The sequence below is a fragment of the Amblyomma maculatum genome, chromosome 1, assembly GCF_055883805.1.
Source record: "Amblyomma maculatum isolate TAMU_Amacu chromosome 1, ASM5588380v1, whole genome shotgun sequence".
In the NCBI taxonomy this organism is placed as follows: Eukaryota; Metazoa; Arthropoda; class Arachnida; order Ixodida; family Ixodidae; genus Amblyomma; species Amblyomma maculatum.
Genome location: NC_139344.1, coordinates 299208121 through 299234949, shown reverse-complemented (window position 1 = coordinate 299234949; position 26829 = coordinate 299208121). Strand labels below are relative to the sequence as shown.

The 26829-nt window shown below is 45.0% G+C and overlaps 1 long non-coding RNA gene across 1 annotated transcript; it reads right to left on the bottom strand.

Annotated features, from left to right (window-relative positions):
* Positions 1 to 10380: 10380 nt before the first annotated feature.
* LOC146206885 (uncharacterized) lies at positions 10381 to 16342 on the bottom strand. The gene is made up of 3 exons (XR_014703295.1): positions 16198 to 16342; positions 15129 to 15268; positions 10381 to 10622 (listed from the first exon to the last, which is right to left on the bottom strand). It is a non-coding gene; the product is annotated as an uncharacterized LOC146206885 (long non-coding RNA).
* Positions 16343 to 26829: the final 10487 nt, after the last annotated feature.

Sequence of the window (26829 nt, the reverse complement as noted above, 5' to 3'; positions counted from 1 at the left end):
GAATTTTTCTTTAACTACGAAGTTTCTGAGAAAGCTGTATAGCTTTCCTTTGTAGCCGTATGGCTGCGCTTGGGTGGATGCAATGAGTAATTACTCCCTTATTACACTTTTTGTAGCGGCTTGAAATTGTTGACGACTGCGACCCCGAGCAGTTCGCACGTGAACACTGGCAACCACTGTGATTTCATAGTATCGATGACAGTCGCCGCAGATGATGAGGGGAATGTCTGGTGCCCTCACAATGCATCAGCCATCTCGCAGATAAGTGCTGCCATTCAGCGCCACCATTGCAATTCTTGTTTAAATGGCTATGGGTTGTACAAACTGGAAACTCTAGCAGACTAACAATCTTGTGCATTCGCAATGCCGTAATAACATTGCGTGGATAGTAATTTAGAAAAAAATAAATACATTCACAGTTATAACTGGTTCACTGGACAATATTTTGTAAGTAATAATTCAACAATACTGCACAAGAATTTTCAAAACTCCTCTGAGCCTCACTAGGGCACCTATGAATGTCGTGCAGCCTTGGTGGTTGGAACCGTGACAGATTATTGTAGTTGAAAATGTAGCCATTAAAAACTGTCCTTTTTAAAATGCGTGATAGAACGTTACACTGCAGTGCACAGGTGTAGAACATAAAAACAACATGGCTGCAGCTGCAAGCTATCGGGTGGCTGTCACACATACTCCATGATAGTAAATCAGGTATAGGTATCTTAAATGAGGCAGGTAGCTAGTAGCAGGCTAGGCAGGCAAACGGTTCATCCATGGCTGTGGTCCACCAACAATGTGACAGTGCTGCAAGTCATCTATACTTGGGCAGATTACCTAACATGCAGACAACTACTGTAAAGTCAAACACTGAATTTACAAAAAAATTAAGTTGATAAATGAAATGTACTGCCTTTGGATCTGAGCAAGAATGAGAACAGAGGCAAGCCATTTGGCAAGCCTGTTTCGATGCATTCCCTAAAGTCACATCTCTGTGCTGTTCTGACCAGTTTATTTGTTTTACAAGAATACACTAGGAAAGAACCAAGCGATCCCACATTACACCTACGTTGTGCACTACAGTTATAAAAAAAAAAATCATAGCTAACGAGTACGTGACCCCGTTCGGTAATGCAGTACATTTACTTTGCTGTACAGCGTACCACTCGTCTCGGGACTGACGGACAGCGTGTCAGGCCCTTATCATTTGCCAAAAAAAGCGAAGTTTAATTTCTAGTAAATCAACATTGCACACAATTAAGAAGCGGTCAACACACTTGAAACAGTTCTATATTCAGTTATAGTTTGCACTCTGCAAACTATTACCACAGTCTTCATGCATAAAAGCAACAACAGGCGCATACATGCAGCATGTGCTGAAAAGGCGCGTCCGATGCAAGTGCAAAACTGACGTTTGTCTCGATGATCTTACGACTGCTAGGGAAAGCTACATGCCTCACAGTCACACTAAAAATTAATTCAGAGCACTTCTGACACAAACGTAAGCCTTCGATGTCTCTGTAGTCACAATGCCTAAACACTTTCAGCGGAGCGCTTTATTTAGTTCTGCGCAGGCAAGCTCAGAACTTCGCTCACACAACCTCAAGTGCAGCAAGAAAGTAACCTTGCTGCAATGTTGGGCAAGTTATACACAGTTAAACGTCCCGAAACAAATCGTTCCCAGCTAATTTCACACACCGATTCGCGGAAGAATCGCGGTTCTAGCGCAGGCACCGTGCTTACCAACATGGCACTCAAATATATTAACTAATTTCCTTCCAAAAAGCAATCAGCTGGCTTTCTATTCGACTTACCAAAGTGATGCTCACCGTGCGAAGTAGGACTTTTTGACGGGTTAGTTGGTACATGATCTTGATTTTTATAGCGTTGAAGAAACACCACAGGAAGAAAGACACAAAAGGACAGAAGCGCGTCGTGCGTCGCCTGTGCTGTATAAACACAGAACACAGCCATTTTATGGTTCGTTAGCATTAGCAACAAATAGATAAAGCGCAACACAGGCTCCGCAAAGCACTGGAAGGAGAATAACCAGAGTCAATAACGCGTCAAACATTTTTTTTAAAACGTTTCATGTAACGCGCCGCAACTCAAAATAATTTAGCGGAGGGGGCGATGATGATGATAATGGCGCACGCACCATCGTATCTAAAATTGTTGCAAATGAAACTATACAGTTTCAGTTAAACAAATAAGGTGGTGACGCACAAACTACAAGTGCAAATTTTAATTATCTAAAGGTTTCCTTTTACTGAATTTTTTGTTGGTATTGGACGTTTTCGCCACCTGTAGCGCTGTCACTCAACCGTTGCAACGGCGCGCCATTTGAACCGGCTGGTTGTAAGGTGTTCGCACAAGTCTGCAGTTCTCTCGAGTTCTCTCTTCTCAATTCAGCTCTCTCTGCAAGTCTCTCAGAGGCTGTATGACTCATTTATCACGCCACAAGTAGCTTTTAAACCACAGTTCAGCAATGCGACACTAGAGCCATTCAATGAAGGACTCTGACTACACTTATTCCTAGTCTGGCATTTATTTCCTTTGCGCATTTTCACTCTGTCCATTCATAACAAAAACTTGGAAGAAAAATCAAGTGGCTAAGTGGGCTTCCCACAGTGCAGTTACATATCTATAGTTATTTCATAAATTGGCAACAGTTTTGATTCATCATCATCACTGCCTGCACTAGGTATGCTGAAGGGAATTAATGGTCTGCAATCATCGCTGCTTCATGCGTTAGCTGCAGCCGCCAACCTTCGCTCGTTTGCTGACATTATCTCTCCATCCCAGTGTCTGGTATCCCTTGCTTGTTCAACTCCCTCGAAACCTAATCGATTAGCTGAAAAGCCCTATTTCCTGGATTACATGTCCCACTCTAATGCTTCTTTTCAGTTTTCTGCACCTTCATACTAAAGGTGTGCACCATGTGCTGCTATCTCAACTGCAGGTACTCTACTGCAAGGTGCCCAGCACTCTGTGTCATATGGTATGGTGTTGCGGCAGCATAGAAGTACCACCCACACAAACCATCAGATGAGGACCTGCTTATGCCCTCACCTTTTTGGACCAAGGACGCCACCTGCCTAGGGCAAATAGGGCCTGCTCATTTCAATAATAGCTTATTACTACTTCCTTGTTATGATTACCTTGAAACTGTACTTTAATCCACATCTGTGTTTGTGAAGGTTTTCCAAATTATTTTACTTTCTATAACCTGCTGCACTGTCCTTTGCTTAGGTATTTTAAACTTATGCTTTAATATCCACTTTTCAGCCTTTCAAATGATTACATGATAGCAAGCTGCCTTTTATTACATTATATGTACAGCACCTTCCAAATTTACTTTCACCTCTTCTTGCTCTTAGGGAAATGTTTCTCATGGTTCAGATTCAGAGCGACTACCTGGCTTAAAAACATTACTCCCTTCCTACATCCGAAACCTTCCTACCTATGTGCAGCAGTGACTTTGTGGCTATGCTTTCGACTGCTAATCCTAAGGTTTTAAGATTAAATACATGGCTACATTTTGGCAGAGGCAAGATGTAAAGACACCTATGGGCTATACAATGTCAGTGCATATTAAAGGGCACCAAGCAGTCAAAATTAATTAGTTCTTTCCCATGCTTGCTGTCTTTCATAGACCGCATTAGGTTTTGGCATTCCCGATCCCTGTGTGCCATGTCAATACCTCTACCTGTTGTAAAGTGTTGCTCTCATCACAAAGGGTTGAAAAATAAACTTTCATCTTGTAGTTTCTTTAGGTCCTTGAGCATGTGCTGTTATTGAGGCAGTGGGCAATATTTGGCTGGGGCCTTAGACATGCAATAGCCCAAACCAGATTCGGAATCGAGGAAACAGTTTAGCTGAAACAAATGTCGATTTCAGTCTGATCGACATCAACTGCAATGCCCGTTCTCTTTTTCTACAGGAATATAATGTAGACATGATGCAATGCTGTTCTCCCAAATGTTTTCCGATTGTCATGGCTACTACAGTTCAAAATAATGAGACCAAAGAGCACGACACACAAGGAATGCTTATTCGCAATGGAAGCATTTTATTGCAAGCTATGAAGTAAATACATTTGTCGTGAAGAACAAGCAAAAGATTGCAAGAAACCATCAAAACAAAATTTAAAACCCCATCTAGAAAAGCAAAAATCTAATGCCATGTTTTCATGGAAAGCAGCCATTTTTCAAAAAAGGCTGCTCTTTGAAGCTGCTCACAAAATTATTTCAGCATAAATGCTCATTTGCTACAATCCTCTTTTTTTCCAACTAGACACAAAGTCTGCAAGACCTTGTGTATAAAATGTCACCAACCAGCACGCAGCTGCCATGCCATCAGCAAAACCGTACGCCCAACTGCTCATTGCACACCGGCCAAAACTCTGCACTGCCTTTGGGCAAGTGGAAAACAGCTGCAAAGCATCTCAAAACCCATCCACCTTTTGTTTCTATTTTAAGGTGCTATCATTTCTCCTGCTTCAATCATTCCTTTCGTTTTCATGTGCGATTCCATAAACTGAACTTGCTTATGAACCATCCTAAATTCGAAAATGTGTTCAAACCTGCTGTCTATGAGGCAGCGCCTTCAGAATGCGCGATGGCCAAAAATACTTTTGCAGCAGACTCGTTAATATCAGAGCTACACCCATCAAAACCGGTATGTTTCTCTCCTTCCCTTCCGTCACCAGTCTCTCCCTCCTCCCTGGTTGACTAGCCTCCACAAGAGACAATACGCGTAGGGCTGGCACATGTAGGCTCCCTAAATACGGGTAAAACCCCTCAATAATTTGAAAGTAGCGACACTCTCCTCCACTCCGGCGTTTTCCTCCTCGAATATCCTCGCCCGCCGGCTGCGCGCGATGCACACGACACTCTTTTTTGGGCAGCGCTCGCTCGCCGTCCGGGCAGTTGACTGGCACATGCGCGCGCTCTTAAGTTCGCGCTTTTTCCACACTCTGTTATTGAATAAAATCACGAGTAAGACATGCGACACGCTTGACTACCACGAGCCACATAAGTTAGCGTCTCGCACGCGCAATGAAAGTGCCAATTAAGAGCGCTTGCGGCACGAACAAAACCACTTGCTGCATACATCTCACATTCCTTTTGACTTTTCCATACCGTCTGTCTCAACACGGCATAGTATATGAAGCTTAATATTTACAATATACTTGAACGTTCCAGAATATTTTCAGCATACCAATTGTTACTTAAATTTAGATTCACCTCGAAGTAATTTTCGCGGAAGTACAGTTTATGAAGTTGCTCACGAGTGGAGTTTTAGTAGTGGGATGTTTGCTGGGAACAAGCTGGGACATTTGCTTTGATGGCTGTCCTAAAATTTTTCATTAAGGTTCAGTCTGAGTTTGGCACCGCGCACTGTACATGCATCGACTTAATTGTTTTTGTAGTTAAGAATTTTCGCGGCAGTTTGAAAACGAATATGAACTTTTTTTCTATTAAGCATGAAACGCCTTTAGGACCCGCTGTCGGCGACCTCGACCTTGAGGTGATGTCGAGCCGAAATCGAGAGCCAAAGATCCGCGCACCGATTTCCTGTCATCCAAGGAAAGTATCCGCACCCCAAAATTTGGCCCTCTCGACCACCGAAATTAGATTCGACTTCACTGAATTCGCCATACCCAAATTATAGGTTAGACATCGATTTTGACCACATTCGGATGAGGTCGAATTTAGAGGGCTCCTGGGGCTGCATTTTGCGGGAGGTCCCGAAATTTGGACGTAACTACTGAATTCGCCATATTCAAGTTAGGTTAGACGCCAATTTTCGCCAGATTCGGACAAGGTCAAATTTTAAGGGTTTAAAGAGAAATTTTTGATGAGCGGATATATAGTTTTCCGGACACGTTCTGTGGACGAGTTCTCTACACGCTTTCCTGCAACATAAGCCTTTTAATGCCTAATAATCTGCCTCATTGCACGCGCTATCATTGAAAAGCGAGACCTAGGTTCACAAATTAAAGTGGGTATTGTATGCGAATGTATGCGCATTGTATGCGTCAGCCGTCGCCATTATAGCAAGTTGAGCGGAACCATGAAGTGAAAACAATAACACGCATAACGACGCAAAATGATCAGTGAATTAAGTGAGATTGCCAGATTAGTGATGCGCTTGCATGCAGTTTCAGTATACACATTCGCTTGTACCTCGCGAGATGGGCAGTCTTCGTCGGCGTAAAGTTCTTGCGGCCGATGTTGTGCAGCCACTTTTTTCTTCTAACGGTGTCTTTCTTGCCGCTCGGAATCGCGAAAAGACGAAAGCCTTTTTCACGCCGGCTTGTGCACTGAAATGTGCAGCTACTGGGCATAGTGCTGCACTAAAGGAGCGCGTATAACGCGAAGTGCAAGCGCGCAATGTCAGGGAGCTCGGTCGTAGCAGCGGCGGCTGCCCAAAAGATGTCGCCGACGAAAAATGAAAACACAAAAAGAGCGAACTTAACGCGCGCTTTTCCCCGAAGACCGCCCGCGGAGCCAATCACCGCCCGATGGGAGAGGTGAGAGAGGAGGATCGGCGAGGGTGCGCGGCGCGGCGGCATAGTTCACAGAAAGTCGCTACTTTCAAATTATCAAGGGACTTTAAATACGGGAAATGCGGAGCGCCATCTCTTAGTGCTTTGAGAAACTATGCCCGCCATGTTGGTTCGGTCAACAAAATGAAAACGCTGCCCTGTGCTGGGTAAAAACAGCTACAAGAACGCATCAAATGCAGTCATTATGGTCCCGACTTTTACAGGCATTCTTTTTTTTCTTGCTGGTTGGTTTGTGGGGTTTAACGTCCAAAAGCGATTCAGGTATGATAGACGCCATAGTGAAGGGCCCCGATAATTCCGACCACCTGGAGTTCTTTCTTTAAGGTGCACTGACATTGCACAAACACGGGCGCCTTGCTTTTTGCCTTCCATCAAAACGCTACCGCCACAGCTTTTTTTTTTTTCTTGCTTTCTGCTACCCAAGCACCACCAGTGACCTTTGTTTGAAGGTTGAGAAGTGAGCTTTGGCTCATTCAGCTACAATGCCAATAAGGAGGAGGAGGGGGAGAGGCTGAGCTCAATGGGTGGCCGAAGCATAGGTGCGGGGCCTCTGGCCTTTCTTAGGAAACCAAGCCTGTGCATGTATGGATGTTCTGTGTTTTCTGTATTCATGGTTATGCATGGTGTACCATGGCTGGATTCGAGTGGCGACAGTGCGCTCTTTACGACCTACGCATGGAGGGTGCTTCCTGTCTGCTACAGCTGCGAAATCGTGGCACTGTGTGGCATTGACGCGTCTACTCAGTGATGCCGTCATTTGGTGTGCAACAAGCTGGAAAAAAAAAGCGGAGGCTGGCCAAGCCTGTGGCTGCAAGCCTGCACTTTCACCCGGTTGTGATTCTTGCCAACGAGATGTCATAAACTTGAGCGTTCAGAGCGACCTGCAGTGATTTTTGCCGCAGTACTGAGAGTCATAGATGATAGGTGTGCCGGCCGTGAGCCATCCTTACAGACTCTGGCTGTGTATCAGCATCTTGCCGAAGAGCCAAAACCAGGGAAAAATTCGCATAAAATATAGCAAAATATTGGAACAGAGTTCTCCACTCAAAAATTGATGAAAGGAAACACCGCAAGTTTTTCAAACTTGCAGGCGTGTGCACGTCATTCAGAGGAAATAAAGTTCAAATGTGTGGCAGAAAAACATATGTATGGGTCCGGACCGAAGGAAATACCAAAAGCACACTGCGGCCAAGAAGCTCAACTATTGTCATGAAGTTAGCTTCGTTACAAACTAGCCGCAGAGTTTAGCAACATAGGTGGCAGGCAAAGACAAGGGTCGGAAGGCTTTCCTACTATCCTTATATGAGAATGGTGATGAATGTCTCCTGTTATTTCCAGGTGATGTTGCGCACGCCTCAGAACAGGAAAAGCAGTTACAGTGAATGCGCTGTTCAAAGTGCACAAAAAGTGCAATAAGAGCAGGTTACCTTTTTTTTTTAATTTGCACTAACAACTTAAAACAAGTCAACGACCAGCCTGACTTGCAGACACGTGAAGGCGCTCGAAATTTCGGTACATGTGCAGAAGCAGACAAATGTGCCCAAAAGCGAAAAGATGCCGTCACACTGGCATATCATTTGAAATAATGCATGTAGGCAAAACAGGTACTCCTCCTTGCTCGGCCACTAATTGTAACAGACCTGGCAGAACAGGCCCGAGAGGCCAAAAATGCGCATGTGATAAATTCTGTGCTTCTGTAGCCATGTCAATGCATTTTTGACAGTTCCCCTCATATCATGAAGGAAACAAAGTTACAGCAGGAAGAAAAAAATCTGCTTTTGTGCAGCATAATGGGACTGGCCTTACAATAGTATGCTGCTACTTGCCTTACTGCAGACTAATAATCCAAATTACTGTTGTATTCAGATGGTAATTAGCACATGTTGCGCACTGTAAGAAATATGACAAAGTAAGTATTACTACGATCAAAAGGTGCTAAATAATACTGTTGCCTGAGCCTACACTGCACCGCTTTTGCGCACACAAAATTGAGACTACATAATTTCCCTAAATATTTTGCTCACTCCGTAAACTGAACACTTGAACGCTTGAAGGCGCGAACGCAGGTGCGCACCGGGCGCCGCCACAGAAGCGAGTGACCAGGGTTGGGTAAATCCTGCACACCCTTCACAGGGAAGAGAGCACTGCTTGCCTAGAAGAGCTGCCATTATATCTGCGGCAAATGCGCAGGCTGTATGAAAGGGCACGCCGCTGCCACTTGAGTCCAGCCGTTGGTGTATGAATAGCACAGTGCACAGAACACTCTGAAGCATGCATAGACAAGGGCAAGAAACTAAAAGCCTTCTTTCTTGTCTGAGTGCATGCATGAGTGAAAACGAAATGCAAGACAAAAAAGTGCGTGACATCAGCAGACCAAGTGACACCCCTCGCCCATCAGTCAGAGAGACACCAATGAATGCAGTATCTGTTGGTACCTCATCGACAAAGTTCGATGGCCAGCACAAAGGATGAAGAGGTTTGGCTGTCTGAAAAGGACCATGAGAGCTTTGGTTTGCATTTTGTTGCTTTCCAGTGTGTGCATCGCTGCAGTATTTCGCAGAGATCATGTCCAACGCCTTATCGGGCTTGGTTAAAATGTCAGCCTGGTCAGTAGCCCTTGAATATGTTAGCTCTCTTAAATGAACAATCTGAAATAAGCAAGGACATAAGTTGTGCTGGCCATATTGTGGACTGCTTTCAAGACAATGAGTGTAATGCCAAATAATCTGAGAAGTTGAATAAACCGTTTGGGGTGCCCTGTTTTGTTTTCTAAATATGCATTGTATTACCATTTAACACAGCTTGGCCACCCAACTTGTGCACACCAGCTAACACAAAGCTTTTGCTGCGCTACACTAATCGCTCTGTCACACAAACACTTCCGATCCTCATTGAACTCAATATGCATTCAGGCTTTCAAGAAGGATTGAAGCATCCGGTGCTACACGGGCGTTTTCAGTGAGCATTGAGAAATTTCCTACGTGGTCCATCGTCTGCTGTCAGTCGCAATGAGTCTCAAAAGGAAATTTAAGATTGGGGTAATGACTGCACGATTTCAGTGTACACAGCAGCATTCTGCTTTTGGCGCCTCAGGTCACCTAACCTATCTTCCCAGAGGTCAAGTGCTACAGTGCAGTTTCTCTTCCGCTCCATAGTTTCCACGCTGACGCAGTCGAAGAGAACGCCACCTTAGCTTCCACTAGCGGTGGACTACGGTGTCAATATTATAAAATTAGCCGTTCTACCAATGTTCTATCATGGCTTTTAATGCATTTATGCGCTATTATGTGCATTGCATTTATTCGTTTTCAAGTTTTAGAGCTCGTTGATGACGAGGGTGTCAATGACCGCTTTTGAGTGTGCTTGAAATCTCGAGAGCGATTGAGGAAGCAACCTTGAGTCAAGCAGGCTCGAGCTCGACTGCACTTGACAGTTGCCGTGTGACAACCTCGATCTACAATGAGTTGAATGTAGATCCAGTTGAATGAGGATCGAAACTGTTCGTATGAGAGCGGTTTAACTCGCATCTTGCAGGAACAAGCAGTCTATATACACCTTTTCAATAAGTGTTACTCGGTGCCACCATATTGTTCGCTCCTCCTCTCTCGACTGCTGCAAACCGGCTCTGCTTCCACTGTGCAAGCACCAAATGCACAAAGCAGTCCAGCAGGTAATATGGTGACACCCTGTGACCACTTATTGGAAAGGTGCACACTACTATGACTATGCTACAGTATGCTGAGGAAGTGAACACACAAAAAAGCCAGGCAATCATGTTACTCTAGTAACAAATGTTTAATTGTGGCTGGCCTTGCATATGGCGGGCAGTAATGCATGTACCCCTGTCTTCGAACAGGACAGCAGGGTTGTAAGCATCTCCAGCAAACACTGTGCGGATGTTCGTTTTGTTATAAAAATTTAGGAGACACTTGAGATCTGTCTTTAAGGCAGCGTCAACAGCTCCCGTCTGCAGCTTCCCTTGTGGATCCTTGATCGCATACATGCACCTTGCTATTTTATAAATGAAGTGTTTAAAGAACTTTGCTGCAACCTACAAAAAAAAAAAGTAGGAAGTGCTTAAGATCTCTAAGATCGCTAAGGCGAACACAACCCGGCACCAGAATTAGAATATGTGACTAACAGGTACGGTGCAGGGAATGCAGCCTTATAGTTACGCGCGTCAAATGACAGATCGAATACCACACGCCCATCCTCCGAGGTCCTGTGAATAAGCGCAAAGTGGCCCGAGTATGCATGGGGTTGCCATTACCCTCCTTGTCACCTCTCCGCGGCGGTTTGCACAGCCAGGATGCCTCCTTTCCTCCTCTCTGCAACGCGGCCACAGAGCACGCACCTGCCAGAGCTCTTCACACGCAAGTTCCAGTATGAAGGACATTTCTTGATGACAATTTCTGATCACACTTTCTGTACATGACGCACATGAGCCAATTAAAATACAGCTATTTAAATGTCCTCTAAACACGTGAATATTATGAATATAAGCATAATACATAAGATAAATTCTCAGCACTGGGTAAAATATTGTTACGGACGACATCAAGGAAGAAAAAGCGGGCAGTGGCGCGGACAGGAGCGCTCGTGCTAGGCCCGGCAACATTTTGATTAAACGTCATCTCACTGTCATCGACCATCTCTCTGTCCTCTGTTCTCCTGTTTTCATCGGCTTGCCGTATCGTAACATTTGGTTGGAGGTGCTGGTACTTCATCATCACCCCCCCATCCTGGTCCGGAGCATCAGCGCCCTGCGACTTCTTGCGCCGTCGGCGAAAGGTTAGGAGGCACTGCATGGCTGTTCCCCAGCCTGCCGGACCCAGCAAGACCTTGCCGTTCCTCCGCCCCGACCACAAGACACGACGAAGGAGAGACTGACCCGAGACACCACACATGACCACAAGACACAAGGAGAGACCCGAATGACCTAATGTGACCCCACTGACCTGATGTGCTGACCAAGGACCCTACGACCCAAGACACCGCTACACTTCAAGACATTCTCCCCTGCCTATGCCATGCGGTGCGTGCCTTGGCCTCCGCCATCGAGTCGTGGCAACTTGTGACCCCAGAGTGTCCTGGGCCAAGGTTTATCGGGAATAATCATGCCGGCAAGCCATTCTATTCTTTCTTCTTCCTCTTCTTTTTCAAGCATCTAGACACGCCCATCATCATGCCATGGAATCATCAACATCATGCATTTCCTCGTCCACGATCGGGACGATCGCTCGGTGGCCCCGGGTAATGTTACGGACGACATCAAGGAAGAAAAAGCGGGCAGTGGCGCGGACAGGAGCGCTCGTGCTAGGCCCGGCAACATTTTGATTAAACGTCATCTCACTGTCATCGACCATCTCTCTGTCCTCTGTTCTCCTGTTTTCATTGGCTTGCCGTATCGTAACAATATTCACAAAGTATTGTCAAACATGAATATAAAACAAGAAATTGTAATAAAATCTTGAGGATATACAAAAGGCAGAAAAATGCTCATTTCTTAAACTACAGCTTGCAAATGAAGTTTTTTTTTTTTTGCCTCAACTCCTTCAGCACCATGTAATTTGTTTATTAAATGAAATATTTACACAATCTTGCTATTAGATAATACTAAAATGCAGGTATTTAGATGCTCAAACAAATAAATGCCCATGTTTTTGTTTTGGCTTTATACATAACATAAAAAACTTTTTCTCTGAAATTTGCAGAAAAAATCCAAAAAGTGAAAGAAAAGGGGGCATGAATATCAAAATAAGACAGCAAGAAAAATAATTCAGAATACTAAAAATATGCTACACTGCCTCTTTTATTACTAGTAAAGATATGGTGCACCTATCCACAGATTTCTTTTTTTCGTAGTGCTGTTCGGAAGCAGTGGTCATTCTTGATTTCCTGCAGCAGTTGTTGAGAGTCTCATGTACCTATTCTCCAAATCACAATAACAAAATGCAGCGAAGCCCAACTGTCAAGGAAGTAATAATTTACATTCTGAAGTTCATTTTGAAGGTGTGCTGTTCTCTCAGAAATATAGCTAAGTTGCTGAAAACACCCATTTTTATGCTCGGCCTTCCTCTACTCATTTTACAGTTTATAGCATTGGCATTTCCAAACCTTTCAGGATTTATTACTGGATTATTTGGTGATATGTTTTCCAGAAGGTGGGAGAGTTTGCCATCAAATTTGAAAATCTGCAATAGGAGCTCGGTGTTCAAACTCCACTCGATTCGCTTGAAGAAGTTTCACACTTGAAGTTCTGGAGAAGCCATATCAAGTAGTACCAAGCTTTCATTGCTGCTGAAACCCAGCGAATGGAAACAGAACAGTGGGAACACAAAATGAGCACGTGTAACTGACCAAGAGCGATCAGAGATTGAAACTAAGCTTTTCTTGGCCACTAGCTGAAGTTCGAGGCTGTCATTTGACTGATTCATCATCTGAGCTGAACTGAGAGCTAGTAAAATTGTCAAGAGACTTCGCTACTGCTCTCATAAAAAGAAAACTATAGTAGAAGCAGCAGAATCGTGTGAATGGCGCCAAAGACCTCTTTATTTCGAATAATTTTTTAAATGTTGCACTGTGCCAGAAAGAACAAAAAAAATAAATAAATAAACAAGCTGCACACAAACAAACTATGGTTGTCACAATAGCCCCACTGCCGTAGTGCAGTGGTTAAGATGCTAGATTACTGTGCCGGAGTACCCATGTCCGAACCCAATCGCTGGCGGCTGCTTTCGATGCAAACGAAGTGGCACCCGTGTGCTGTGTGATGTCAGCGCGCGTTAAAGATCCCTAGGTGGTCAAAATTACTCTATAGACCTCCACTATGGCATCCATTTCTGTCTTTCCACTTTGACTCCCTCCTCCCTTCCCTTACGGCACAGTTCAGGTGCCCACAGAAACAAGCGACAGATTCTGTGCCTTTCCATTCCTGTTAACTAGTTACTATAATTACTATTGTCATACTATCTGCCTAAATGGGGCTACATGTTCCAAACACGAAAATTTACGTCTGCCGGTGTGTGAGAACCATCATTCATATATGAACGATTGGCTTAAAGCGGTCCTGAAAGGTATAAGCCCTAATCCCTTAATTTGTGCCGGTACTATCTCACACATAATCATCAGCATACAACCATAATCTACCACATTGTGCCCAAGACCACCCAACATGGGTATAAAGCTCTGTTTTAACCAAGCTGTATGAATGTGGAGTAGCATGTCTGATACTAGATTCAAGAGTCTCGAAGGGTTCTATTCCACCTCACCCTCTCACCTCAAAGGAGCTGCCTGAGTTAGCAGCTCCAGATAGCGTTGTCCTCTCTTTTCTCGATCCTTTGTCTCTTTTGCGCTTTTCCACAATATGAGCTCCAGCCAGTTCGGCCATATCATGTGGGCTCATGACATCGCAGAACCAGACAACCAATCAGTGCATGTCCATGTCACCTGCCAAAGGCATGGTTGTGATTTTTCTCAAGGGTGGCGCCTTTTACGCCACCGCAATAAAGCAACCATTCTACAATAAGTCACTTCTTGTGGAGCACTTTTCACTACTGCTGCTGCATTGTATGATATGGGCAGTTCAAATTATGTCCCCTCTGTAAAGAGCAGTTTGTTTGCACAGCCTCCTATCCGATGTGGATGTAGGCTACAATACAGCACACAACAGCGGCAGGGCAGACACATTAAAAAACATGGCAGCCCTTACGAAAGCCAGCTGCTCTTTCAGCTGATAGAAAATCCAAGATTTTCCCAATTCTATTATCTTGTAGGCAATGGACAGTAACCCGATCAGTTTAAGTTTCCAAGTGCTTGACAGCCCCTTTTTTTATAGATTATGGTACTGTTAGGATCCTTCCAAGATTTTAATACGCTTGAGGTCGTGAGGCACTACACACACAAAGCAAGCAGTTTTTCTAGCACAATCTCCCTACCACTCTTCAAAGATCTGCAGGTGCCTATCCATACCAGCCGATTTCCCTCTTTGCATTGCTTCTAAGGCTTTTTTACTTCCTCCATGACCAGCATGACGTAAACCTGCTCACATTACTGCCCGTCATCCTGACTGCTTCAGGGAAATGTCATCAGCAAATTGCAGATTACTGAGGTATTCTCCACCTACTCTTATCCCTGAAGGCATATCACCTAGCACATAGTACAATAGATGCTGTCAAGAGAGTACAAGAAGTGGCCGATTCCATGCCATGTTACCTAAGACAATGCCATGTTTTAGACACCATCACACACAGATAACATTTTCTCGGAGAACCACAGCTGTGTTACCTCCACAAGGGATCAAGTTTTCTTCTATATGACAAACTCTCCAATAAATGTCAGGCCTGTTCAGGTATTAATCTGTTACTGTAATTCGCAAGGCTATCAGCTAGACTGGCAAAAAATTGCAGTCACACATTTGTGCTTCCCACCTCCCCCCACTGCAAATAATGTGTTCCAAACCACCCAGAATGATTTTCAAATAAGAGCATATCAGCAAGGGTGACAATATTACACAACAAGATTAAATACATTGCAAGCAAGGTGTTTTAAACTTAACTGGGAGCACGCTCTAAACCTGTGGAAGCAGTGAGAGTATCCATTTGGTCACACCAGTCGCAGCTCACTGCACTACTGAGGTGGCGGTGTAATCGAACTGGCGGAGGGAACTCGTTCGTCACCACCAAGAATTCCTTGCCTCTGCAGATGTAAATAAATGAGAGTAATACTGCAATTACATTTAGTTTGCATAAATTCAGCAAACTCACTCACAATAGAATTTGGTTCGAGTAAAGCAAGTGAGAGTGCCTGCTGCAGAAGGAAAAAGGTAGCAACGAGACTGGCTGTCAATGCTAGCACAAACACAAATATTTAGCACACTTACAAAACACTGAAATAGCAACAAAGAGAATCTAAGTTAAATCACTTGTGCAGTAAGTGCCCAATATGCTGCGGCTTGCATGGAACTGCAATGAAGAGTGCTGTGGCTTGCATGGAACTGCAATGGAGAGTGCTTATAGCAGCAACTGCCAAGCTCTTTGACAGGATTACGAGGTACTCTCAATGGTGCCTCACTCTCCCACAAAACATGCCAGCTCAGATTAATTATTGCTCTCTTTTCAAATAAGCTGTCAATGGCCTTGGCAGCAGCTTGAAGCCAAGCACTGCCAACTATTTATGTTGGAGCAGGCAAAAGATATATATATTAGGGAACTCTGCGGTAGCAACATACATCCAAAGTGTTAAATCTATATAAACAAGCTCAGTGAGTTCCACCAATGCAGTTATTTCGGCAGTAAAAGGACAGATATTGTCACAGGCATGAACCTATGCTAGCTGAGGAGTAATGAAGTCACCCTCATTGCTGCATACACCGAAATAAGTGTACTTGACAGTGGAAGGTCTGAGCAAATAAGCACGTGAATTCGGTCATGTATATAACCATACTTTTGTAGCCATTTCATGCTGTGCAGTAGGCTTGTTGCACTTCGAGGCTCAGTCCGCACAGGGCCTACTTACGTTTAAACTATCTCTCAGCTGGCCAGCAACCCCCCTTTTAGAAGTCCGCAGATATTACTCATGTATTGCAGCACTACAACGTATGGTCTGTACAGATGAGTGCCACTTACCTTCCAACAGTTTTCCGAAAGAAGCCCGACATTTTCTATGGGCCGAGCCGCTCCATCGGTTGAAGCTGCGAGGAAGGCAATAAAACCCCGATTATAAACCAGCGCGTTCACGCTGGCGCACGCAAAAATGCCTTATACTGCCCCAAAAAATATAAGCGAACTCAGAAATAGTTTTACGTTACCTTTTAGTCACCTCATATGTCCCAATACTCCAGTGCATCCGGAAGACAACAGCAACCGGCGACCGATCGGTGCACAGCAGCAGGAATGGAAGTTGTTCCAAGTGCAATGAAACGAGATCGTGGACGCCATTACGCAGTCTCGTCGTCTCCTCACGCCTTCGCCCGGAGACTGTCGCGCGATTACGCCACGTCAATAATTGAGGATAACGCATGCTTTCGCTGCCGTGAAAAAACTCGTTAAAGAAGCTGCAAGGAAGGCGATGGCAGAAAGACGACAAATACTTTACTTAGAGTTCGCGGGCATGTATGTACGACTCATCGCAGTCAGTAGGACTGCACCGAGGGCTGCGCCCTTGAATTTAAGGCTATATTCCACGAACTGAATCCGCATTTCACCGAGTTTGCATCTACCGGGATGATGGCCCGCAAACTACAGCAGACCGACGCATGAAAGACAACCTAGGGTGCCTAGGGCTCGCAAAGCGCAAATGCTCGTTGTCTGAAAAGCGCGCCAGCCTTCCTTCTTTGGGCCATACTTTGGGCGGCTCAGTGAACATCTGGGTTTGAGGCTTACTTCTAGAAAAAAACAAGCACTAAAACCTATTTGACGTCACATCCGTCCAGAAGAGCAACATATCCTCCTTTCCACTTTGGTCCTGGGCGCGCATGCGCAGTTCACGGAGCCGGCTCTCTGCAAGTTCAGGTCTATAGCTATACTTTGGGCGGCTCAGGAGTCAGTTCTGGGCGATCTGGGCAATCTGGGTTTGAGTCTTACTTCTAGAAAAAAACAAGCACTAAAAACTATTTGACGTCACATCCGTCCAGAAGAGCAACATATTCTCCTTTCCACTTTGGTCCTGGGTGCGCATGCGCAGTTCACGGAGCCGGCTCTCTGCAAGTTCAGTGCCCAACTAGGGACAATCCGACCTAGGGATTGCTAGGGATTCAGGGCGGCTGTCCAGCAAAAATCCAGGCAACACTGGCATTATTCATGGCGAGTTTTAGCAGTTTTAGCCGCTCCCCATAGAGGCCCATACGTACAAAACCACGGCCGGTCTCGAGGGAAAGCGCGTTTCTCTCTTCTCTTACGGCCTCTCCAATAGGGTCTGTTTCCACCGCCCGCCGCGCCTCGGTGGGGTCGCCACCGCCCCACTGCTGCTCCTCCGCTACAGCCGTTCACGCGCAAGGGAAACGCGCGCTCGCTCTTCGCTCCGCCCGCATCGGTTGCAACCGGCAGGTCCTGATATTTCACCCCTTCTGGCTTATAGAAAGAAGCCGTAATCAGCGTCTGATTTATCGTGTATGACCAATAAAATAGTCATAATGCGCGTGCGCGCGAGAGAGCGCGCGCCTTCGTCAGTGCTGTCGCGCACGGTCGAATAAAGTTTCGGGTGCACTTACATCAACACTTTTTGCCCCTAAATTTTTCACAAAACTATATGTACCATTTTATGCAATGTGCCTTTGAAAGCTGTAAGCAGGTATAACGCGACCTGACGCTAGTGCATGGCAAACTGTTTGGTGGATATTCCAAGTATTCTGTCAACCGCTGCCGTTTTCGTTTAGAGCAAAAGAGGCACTGACGAAAATTCATAGCACGTTTCAGATTCAGAGTAAGGAACAAAAATTTACGCATACAGTTAAAATTTCAGTTGTCTAGTGAAGTGGGCTGTTCTAGCTTCGTTTAAAACAAATCAGTAGGTTGAAATACAGCAGATGTATACGTATAGTCTCGCGACTGACGCACACGTAGACAGTCGTAGTCAATTTAATACCAGTGATAAAAAAAAAACATTTAATCAAGGAAATGGGCATAAACAGATATGCATAATTGAAAAGAGCAGCAAGCAATAAAAAAAATGTCCTTCAAAGTTAACACATTGCACTCATTCATCAAAACGGTACATGCGGTTAGAAAATTAAAGTCTCAAAATCTTTCTGAACGGTTTGTGCACATAAGGAGCTGGCCTTTCGTTCCTGTCTGTCACCTTCTTAGCATAATTGACAAAAAGGAGTCTGAGAAATTTCTCACGTATTAAAGAAGCGAACCTTGGCTATTGTCAAGGCAACTCAGCAAAGGTGAGTTCTCAAGTGCTGGCTAAATTAAGATTTGAAGGACTTCAAGGACATTTCTGTGGTAGGTGCACGACAACTTTTTCAAAAAAAAAAAAAAAGACACAACCTTGTCCAAGAGAGCTACAAACTCTGGTTTTGGATAATGCAGTCCGCTAGAATCTTGTCCTCGCAGAATAGTGTACATGGGGCTGCTTCTTTCGCTGGTTTCAAGAAGGATAGCACAAGCGTCACACCCGAAGTCACTGATTAACTTCAAAAATGTATCCAGCGACGTAAGCTAAACCAGAATACGTGACAGTGGGTAATGGGATGACAGGAGATACCATCACTTCTTTCAGTTCCTCGGTTACTGATTGCGGCAGAGCTGAAATGATTTCGTCGGTGTCGACACTAGGTGCCTAGGCGCGCAATACAGCGCGACATACAACTCCTATAGTCACCTCTGAATAAATAGCACAGAGAAAAGCTTTTATATCCATTATTGAGGAGTGTCCCTTGAGTAACAGTGGCGAATGTGTAATAAGCAAAGCATTCTACCAAAATAATGGGGCAGCGATTGCTCTCTAAGGCAGGCATTACTGCACAGATAGTTAAGGAACTATTATAGTTCAAAAACATACTAGAAAAAGAAAGAAAATATTGCTAGAAATTAGTGCTTGAAATAGATTTCCTGTTTTTTCATGAAATAATCATGATATCATGTAAACATATTTCATTAAACCAACGTTTATTTGCAAAATTTAAAATACAACATAAAACATTTGCTGGTCTATAAATTATAGCAAAATTGAAAACAAAACTTAAAAGCGTTAACTCTGACGTTATACTACTAATACTTTATGTCATGTAAGCATTGTGCAACTTACATTACATTTTTATAAAATTATTTTCATCTTCGGTGTTACCTCGATGGTTTCTCATCTAGCGCTGAAAGACGGTTTTGCCATTGTTGCTGTTATGTTTGCCTTGAAGAAGCTTCGATGTGATCACTGCTCATTCACTTTTTTTATTCATCTTCTTGTACAGGCTTGGGCAAAAATTCAGATTAAAATGAACAAAAGTAGATGCCATGCCGCAATACATGTCATATGCTTGTCGAGCGTTTGCTGAGCGACAGTGTTTTTTAATATAAAGACTCCATTCACGTGTGTAGCACGCTGACAGGATGCGGCTGCAGCGTCTACCTTCTGTAATCTTTCATTTAGGGGCTGCACTTACCACGAAACGCGCTGAAAGCCACCCGCCGCCACTGAAGCAGATGCGAAGCGAACAGTGAACAGGTCGCGCCCCTTGCGGCGGCGGAGAGCGGGACTCAAGGAGAAAAGTTCCTATTGTTCACGCGGCGATTGAGAAGGCCGTAAGAAAGAGCGCGCGCTCTCTCCCTCGAGACCGGCCGTGGACGAGCTTGCATATTTTGAAGGTTGTTGCCTTTTAGCGCGCGCCAACCTTTGCCATCTAAAAGAACTCGAGTTTCTGTTGTTTACGCCCTTGTTTATAAGCAGTTGCTCCGGCACAATGAAAGTGGTTGGCAAAGGTGGCGGCATGGAAAGGCAGCAACACTTCCAAGTAGAGACCACGCATGCAAATTCATTATACCAATACTGCTGCAAGTCATGCAAGTACTTTGGCCATTTACTTTGTCGCTCAGCACAGTAAAGTGTGGTCCAGAAACACTGGTGCAACGGGGCAGTCGCGCCCAGTTCGCAACAGAGTGCACCAAGTGAACAATTATGGTTTTCATATTCATGGTTTATTGCATCAACCAATAAAATACAGCAACAAATCACAACAATAAAAATGCATGTCGCTGACAGCACAAACAGTAGCGCTGTTTAAGCGGGCTAATCATCTCAATGATTACAGCCGAGGCATGGAAAAGGCTTGAAGTGCCTGCCACAAAACATCACCAGATAAGAAACATGCATGTACAGAAAACAAAGCTATGACCGCTGAAATTGAAATAGAAATGTCATGAATTAGTAGGTGCATAAAAACATACGTGGAGCATAGAGCACTGGGATCACTCTTCACGTTTAAATTCTTCGGTAGAAATTATACATCAGTTTTCAAGGCAATTTCAAGGTTACACCAATCCAGACAGCTTTAGAATCAACAAACGTGCTTAACACAGGAGCATTAGAGCATACATTGAGTGTGTGTGCAACCTCCAGATCTGCTCACCGATGAAAGTCAGCCAGGAAGCGGTAAGACACCGACGGTTGAGTCCACGCTGTCGCAACGTGCCACAGAGCATCGCTTCCTCACATTGTGTGGGCTCATCTTTCGATAAAACGCTAAGCGCAATACACTGCTGCAAGAAGACTTCGCACTGCCCGCACGACGAAGGGGACGAAACCAAAAAAGTCACGGCTGCAGGGAAATATATCTCACTAAACGGCGACAGAGCAGCGACCAGCAAGGACGTCGAAATCTTCGCAAAAGGGACACTTTCTGACTTGCGAACTAAATTACGCTTTCCCGGGCGCACCAAGGCCCGCACCACAGCAGACGAGCCAAGGTAGATATTGGACGAGCAGCAGACAGCGATAAGAAACCGTTTCGTGCTTCGTCAGCTTCGTTATCTCCGTTGCCTCGGTTACCTCTGGCAGCGCCTCCTGACCGATGCAACCAACATCAAGGGGGTGGGGCGATAAGAGTGTTGCAAGATTTAAAAAAAAAAGTCAAGAATGTATTTATAAAACACCTTACCTCATTCACAAGCGAAGTTATCAAAATGTCTATTCTTTTTATGTTGATTGATACTTTTTAATTTGTAGTAATATAATTTCCTAATCTGAGTAGTTGGCCCCCCGACCTGTGGCTATGCTGCGGTACCGCTGAACCGCTTTTGGGCCCAGCCTTCGCCACCATTCCGCCATGTGCCCACCATGGCGGAAGTAGAATAGTAGAATGGTGGCGAAGGCTGGGCCCAAAAGCGGTTCAGCGGCACCGCAGCATAGCCACAGGTCGGGGGGCCAACCACTCAGATTAGGAAATTATATTACTACAAATTGAAAAGTATCAATCAACATAAAAAGAATAGACATCTTGATAACTTCGTTTGTGCATGAGGTAAGGTATATTATAAATACATTCTGAACTTAAAAAAAAAAAAATCTTGCAACACACTTATCGCCCCAGCCCCTTGATATTGCATCGGTCAGAAGGCGCTGCCAGAGGTAACCAAGGCAACGGAGATAACGAAGCTGACGAAGCACGAAACGGTTTCTTATCGGTCTGCTGCTCGTCTGCCGTGATGCGGGCCTTGGTGCGCCCGGGAAAGCGTAATTTAGTTCGCAAGTCTGAAAATTGTCCCTTTCGCGAAGATTTTGACGTCCTTGCTGGTCGCTGCTCTGTCGCCGTTTGGTGAGATTTAATATTTCCCTGCAGCCGTGTTTTTTTGGTTTCGTCCCCTTCGTCGTGCGGGCAGTGCGAAGTCTTTTTACAGCAGTGTATCGCGCTTAGCCTTTTATCGCAAGATGAGCCCGCACAAAGTGAGGAAGCGATGCTCTGTGGCGCGTTGCGACAGCGTGGGCTCAACCGTCGGTGTCTTACCGCTTCCTGGCTGACTTAGGTTGCACATAGACTCAATGTATGCTCTAATGCTCCTGTGTTAAGCACGTTTGTTGATTCTAAAGCTGTCTGGACTGGTGCGACCTTAAAATTGCCTTGAAAACTGCTGTATAATTTCTTCCGAAGAATTTAAACTTGAAGAGTGATCCCAGTGCACTATGCTCCACGTATGTTTTGATGCACCTACTAATTCATGACATTTTTATTTCAATTGCAGCTGTCATAGCTTTGTTTTCTGTACATGCATGTTTCTTATCTGGTGATGTTTTGTGGCAGGCACTTCAAGCCTTTTCCATGCCTCGGCTGTAATCATTGAGATGATTAGCCCGCTTAAACAGCGCTACTGTTTGTGCTGTCTGCGACATGCATTTTTATTGTTGTGATTTGTTGCTGTATTTTATTGGTTGATGCAATAAACCATGAACATGAAAACCATGAATTGTTCACTTGGTATACACTATTGGGAACTGGGCACGACTGCCCCGTTGCACCAGTGTTTCTGGACGGCACCTTACTGTGCAGATGGCAAAGGTTGGCGCGCGCTGAAAGGCAACAACCTTCAAAAAATGCAGGCTCGTCAATGCAACGCGGAGGTTTAAAAAAAAAAAAAAAAAACTAGTTTATAATTCGCGCCAAAGTAAACGCATGGGTGACGTCATTTGACGTCATGGCCTCCCAATTTTCATTGGTCGCTGGTAAAGTGAGCTAGAATGGGGTAGTGGGCTCACTGGGGCTCCTTCCCTGACGCAGTCTGTGTCACATGCACTAGGTGGCGCCACCGCAGACTTCAATGTAGCGCTCTGCTGGTTGAGGGGTTGCGTTCGTGCGACCGCGGCCTTCTCGCTTTAGAAAAACGCACCGTCTTCGTCCACACTTTCTAGATTTGCATGTGGCAGCTATGCAGAGGTTGGATATATTAGCAAGTTGTGCTACTACTGGTGCTATGAGATGAACTAAGAGGTTTCTAACTGCAAACGCGTGTCCGATTTCTCTCCGGAGTCCTTGGCGAAAAGTGAATTAAGGCGCTTGTATGAAAATGACTGCGGCGCTCGATTGCCCAATTTTCTGAGGTTTGTGATTCACGGCCGCGATGATAGAGTACAGAGACACGTAGGTTTACGTGTGTAACGTGTAAATCTGTATCCGTATTCTTAATAGGCCGCAGCTGTCAGCACCTTTTTGTCGCGCCTGCCTTCTGGATCGTGAATTTTAATTTACTGTCGACGCTGTTTATGGAAGAAAGGTGCATAAAAATTGCCACAAGTCATTATTGAACGCATCTTAAAAGCTTGCAGTTGAGCATCCCCCGTCCATTATCAGCAGTTTAATCTGAAAATTTTCAGATAACTGCACAATTGCGAATTAGCTATATTCATGTAGACAGTGTTCTGATCGATAGGGAAGGACCTGACAGGAGCTCTAGGAGTGTGAAAACAAGCATTTAGTAGGCATCTCGGGCTGATGAACGGCGGCTCCACTGCTATCTTCTTTGACAAAAAGTACACCCGTGTTAATCATAACTGATGAGAGAGCTAGGCGAGGCGCGTATATGTTGTAAGCATCCGATTTCTCGCGGGAGCGTGTCTTTTACTACTCCGAGTGCATCAATTAATTTGCTGCCCGAATGCAGTTTATGGCACGAAAAAAAAAAAAAAAACTCCGTGAACATATATTTTCGAGAACCACTGCATGTATATACGGCGCAAATTTAAGAAGACAACACAAGAAAGAAAAGGACAGCACATGCTCACATGGCGTTCTTTTATTTCTTGTGTTGTCGTCTTTGCGCCGTGTACAGTGGTTTTCAAGTCATGAATGATCGCCCCACAGGCCATCATTTTTCGAGCTTGCTCAAGCAAAAGCTGAACTTACAATAGCTGATTTCCCATTGTCGCGGAAGTTTGCGCCGAGTAAGCGGTTAGCAGGCTTGTACAAGCTTCGCAATTCAATTTCATTTGACTCTATTTAGCAACATATACCCAGTAGTGTGAAATATTAGCCTATAATCACGCGCTTCGGCTATAATATGCTGGCTGTGGTCAACAGATGTACCAGCGTATTCTTGACGCTTAGTAATGCGTTGAATAAAGTTGTTTCCTAACTACTGGTCCTCCTTTTTGTTCACATTCGTGTCTAGCTTTGTGCTTCCTTGATGCAGCATGTCGACTATCCGCCCTGCTTGCCCTTCCCCTGGCTTATTGTTTTCACAAGGCCATAGAATGAAATACAACTGAAAAACTAGGCTGGTGTACGTGTCATTGATGTGATCAGGTCATCGTGTATTTATATCCTTTAGGGAGTATTTATATTCGCCCCCATTATTTTCCAAGAGCCACATATCTTTCGATTCGTGGCGCCTTTCCCGTAAACATGTCCGGCAGCCTAGCACAATGGTTTTGTCATCGGGGTGGCTTCTTCGTATCAGAAGTCACATCGCCCACCGCAAAACAAAACCTCCGCAATGGCAAGAATACAGCAGCGAAGGGGAAGGCAGGCAAAGGCAAACGGCGCGCAGCGCGCGGTGCTGCGCGCTACATTGAAGGCGGCGGTGGCGGCCCCCTGCGGAGGCGCGCAGAACTGCCATGTGCTGACATAGGCGGCGTCATCGCAATGTATGGCGCCGGCTGAGGAGTGAGCCCACTACCCAATTCTAGCTCACTTTATCGCTGGATCCCATGAGCCGCCATGTTTTGTACGTATGGGCGTCTATGGAGCCTTCGCTAGCATAGTACATATACCTGAGTACATATACCATGGTAGAAGAACAAATGGTAGCGTAACTCCCATAGAAGCCTGCGTGTCGACTCTGAGCGAGGATGGATGGATGGATGGATGGACAAGGCTGAACCCTTTGAATCGGGCGGCGGCGCCACAGGCCGCCTAGCCGTGAATAGTAATATATAGTGTGGACCTATTCTTGCCTTCCTTTCAGCCACCAATCAGCTAACCTTCGTTTGGTTATTTCTACCCTTTTAAAGTCTATTTTCCCTTCATTATCCTTAAACCCCAATGCTTTGGCTAAATCTGGCCCGTTGCCTTGAACTATAGGGCGGAGCCCTTTACAGGAAATTATTAAGTGTTCAGGCGTTTCCTCATCCTCCCCACACACCCTGCACAGCGTGTCTATCTCTTGGTACTTGACTCGGTACGTCTTAGTCCGCAATACTCCTGTCCTAGCCTCGAACAAGAATGGGCTGCCCCTAGAATTATCGTAAATGTTTTCTTTGGCTATTTCCTGCTTGAACGTTCGGTACATTTCTAATGCTGATTTAGTCTCCATCCCTGTTTTCCACAGACCCCTCTCTGTTTCCTTAACCTTTTTCTTAATTGATGATTCCTGGCTGGTCCCCCTACTGCTGTCCAAATATTTGCTTGCCAATTTTCTTGTCCGCCTTCTCCATCTTGTGTCAACATTCCTCATGTAGAGGTAGCTGAAGACTTTCCTAGCCCACCGCTTTTCTCCCATTTTTCTCAATCGTTGCTCAAACGCTATCTTGCTGCCAGCTTCCCTGCTCTCAAAAGAAGACCATCCCAGGTCACCCTGCACACCTTGGTTTGGCGTATTCCCATGAGCTCCCAAAGCAAGCCTACCCACCCCGCGCTGTTTAATTTCCAACCGTGCTCGGACCTCTGATCTCATACACAGGACTGCGTTGGCAAAAGTCAGACTAGGAACCATCACCCCTTTCCAAATCCCTCGCACCACTTCATACCTATTGTAATTCCAAAGCGCCCTGTTTTTCATGACGGCTGCATTTCTACTTCCCTTAGCTGCCACATATTTTTCATGCTCCGTTAGGTATTCAGCTCCAGTATTTATCCACACCCCAAGATACTTGTACTTATCCACTACTTCCAGCATGTCCTCCTGTATCCTATGTTCGCCGGCCTCATTATCATTAAAAATCATGACTGCCGATTTTTCCTTGCTAAACTGCAGACCTAACTTATCTCCCTCTGTACCGCAGATATCCATCAACTCCTGCAAATCTACCCTGTTGTCAGCCATCAGTACTATATCATCTGCATATATTAGTCCTGGTAATGACTGTGGGATAAATTCTCCTTGCTTGAATAAAGAAAGGTTGAAGCCGAGTCCACTCCCCTCTAGTTTAGCCTCTAATCCTTGCAGGTACAGCATGAACAACAAAGGTGACAGGGGACATCCTTGTCTAAGCCCCTTCTTTACCTCTACAGGCTTCGACACCTTTTTTTTCCCATTTTATTAGCACTTGGTTATCCTTATAAATATCTTTTAAAAGATTAGTTACTCCGCTTTCCACACCTAACACATCCAGAATACTCCATAAGGCTTCTTGAAGTACACTGTCATAGGCTCCTTTGATATCTAGAAAAGCTAGCCATAGGGGTCTGTGTTCCTTTTCTGCTACCTCGATACACTGTGTCAATGAGAACAGATTGTCCTCTAACCTCCTTTGTTTCCGGAAGCCATTCTGCAGCTCTCCCAGCACCCCCTTGCTCTCTACCCATGCCTGCAGTCTGTCCTTTATAATCTGCATCACCACCCTGTAGACCACTGATGTTACTGTTATGGGACGGTAGTTGCCTATGTCAGCTTTGTCCCCCTTTCCCTTATATATCATGCTCATTCTACTTAGTCTCCATTCATCAGGAACTTTGCCATCCATTAACATTTTGCTCACCACCTCTCTTAACGTTTCCTTAGACTTTGGGCCCAACATCTTTAATAACCTAACAGGAATACCATCTGGGCCTGCTGATGTGCTACTTGGTACTCTCTTCTCAGCCCTTTCCCACTCTCTTTGTCCAATTGGAACAA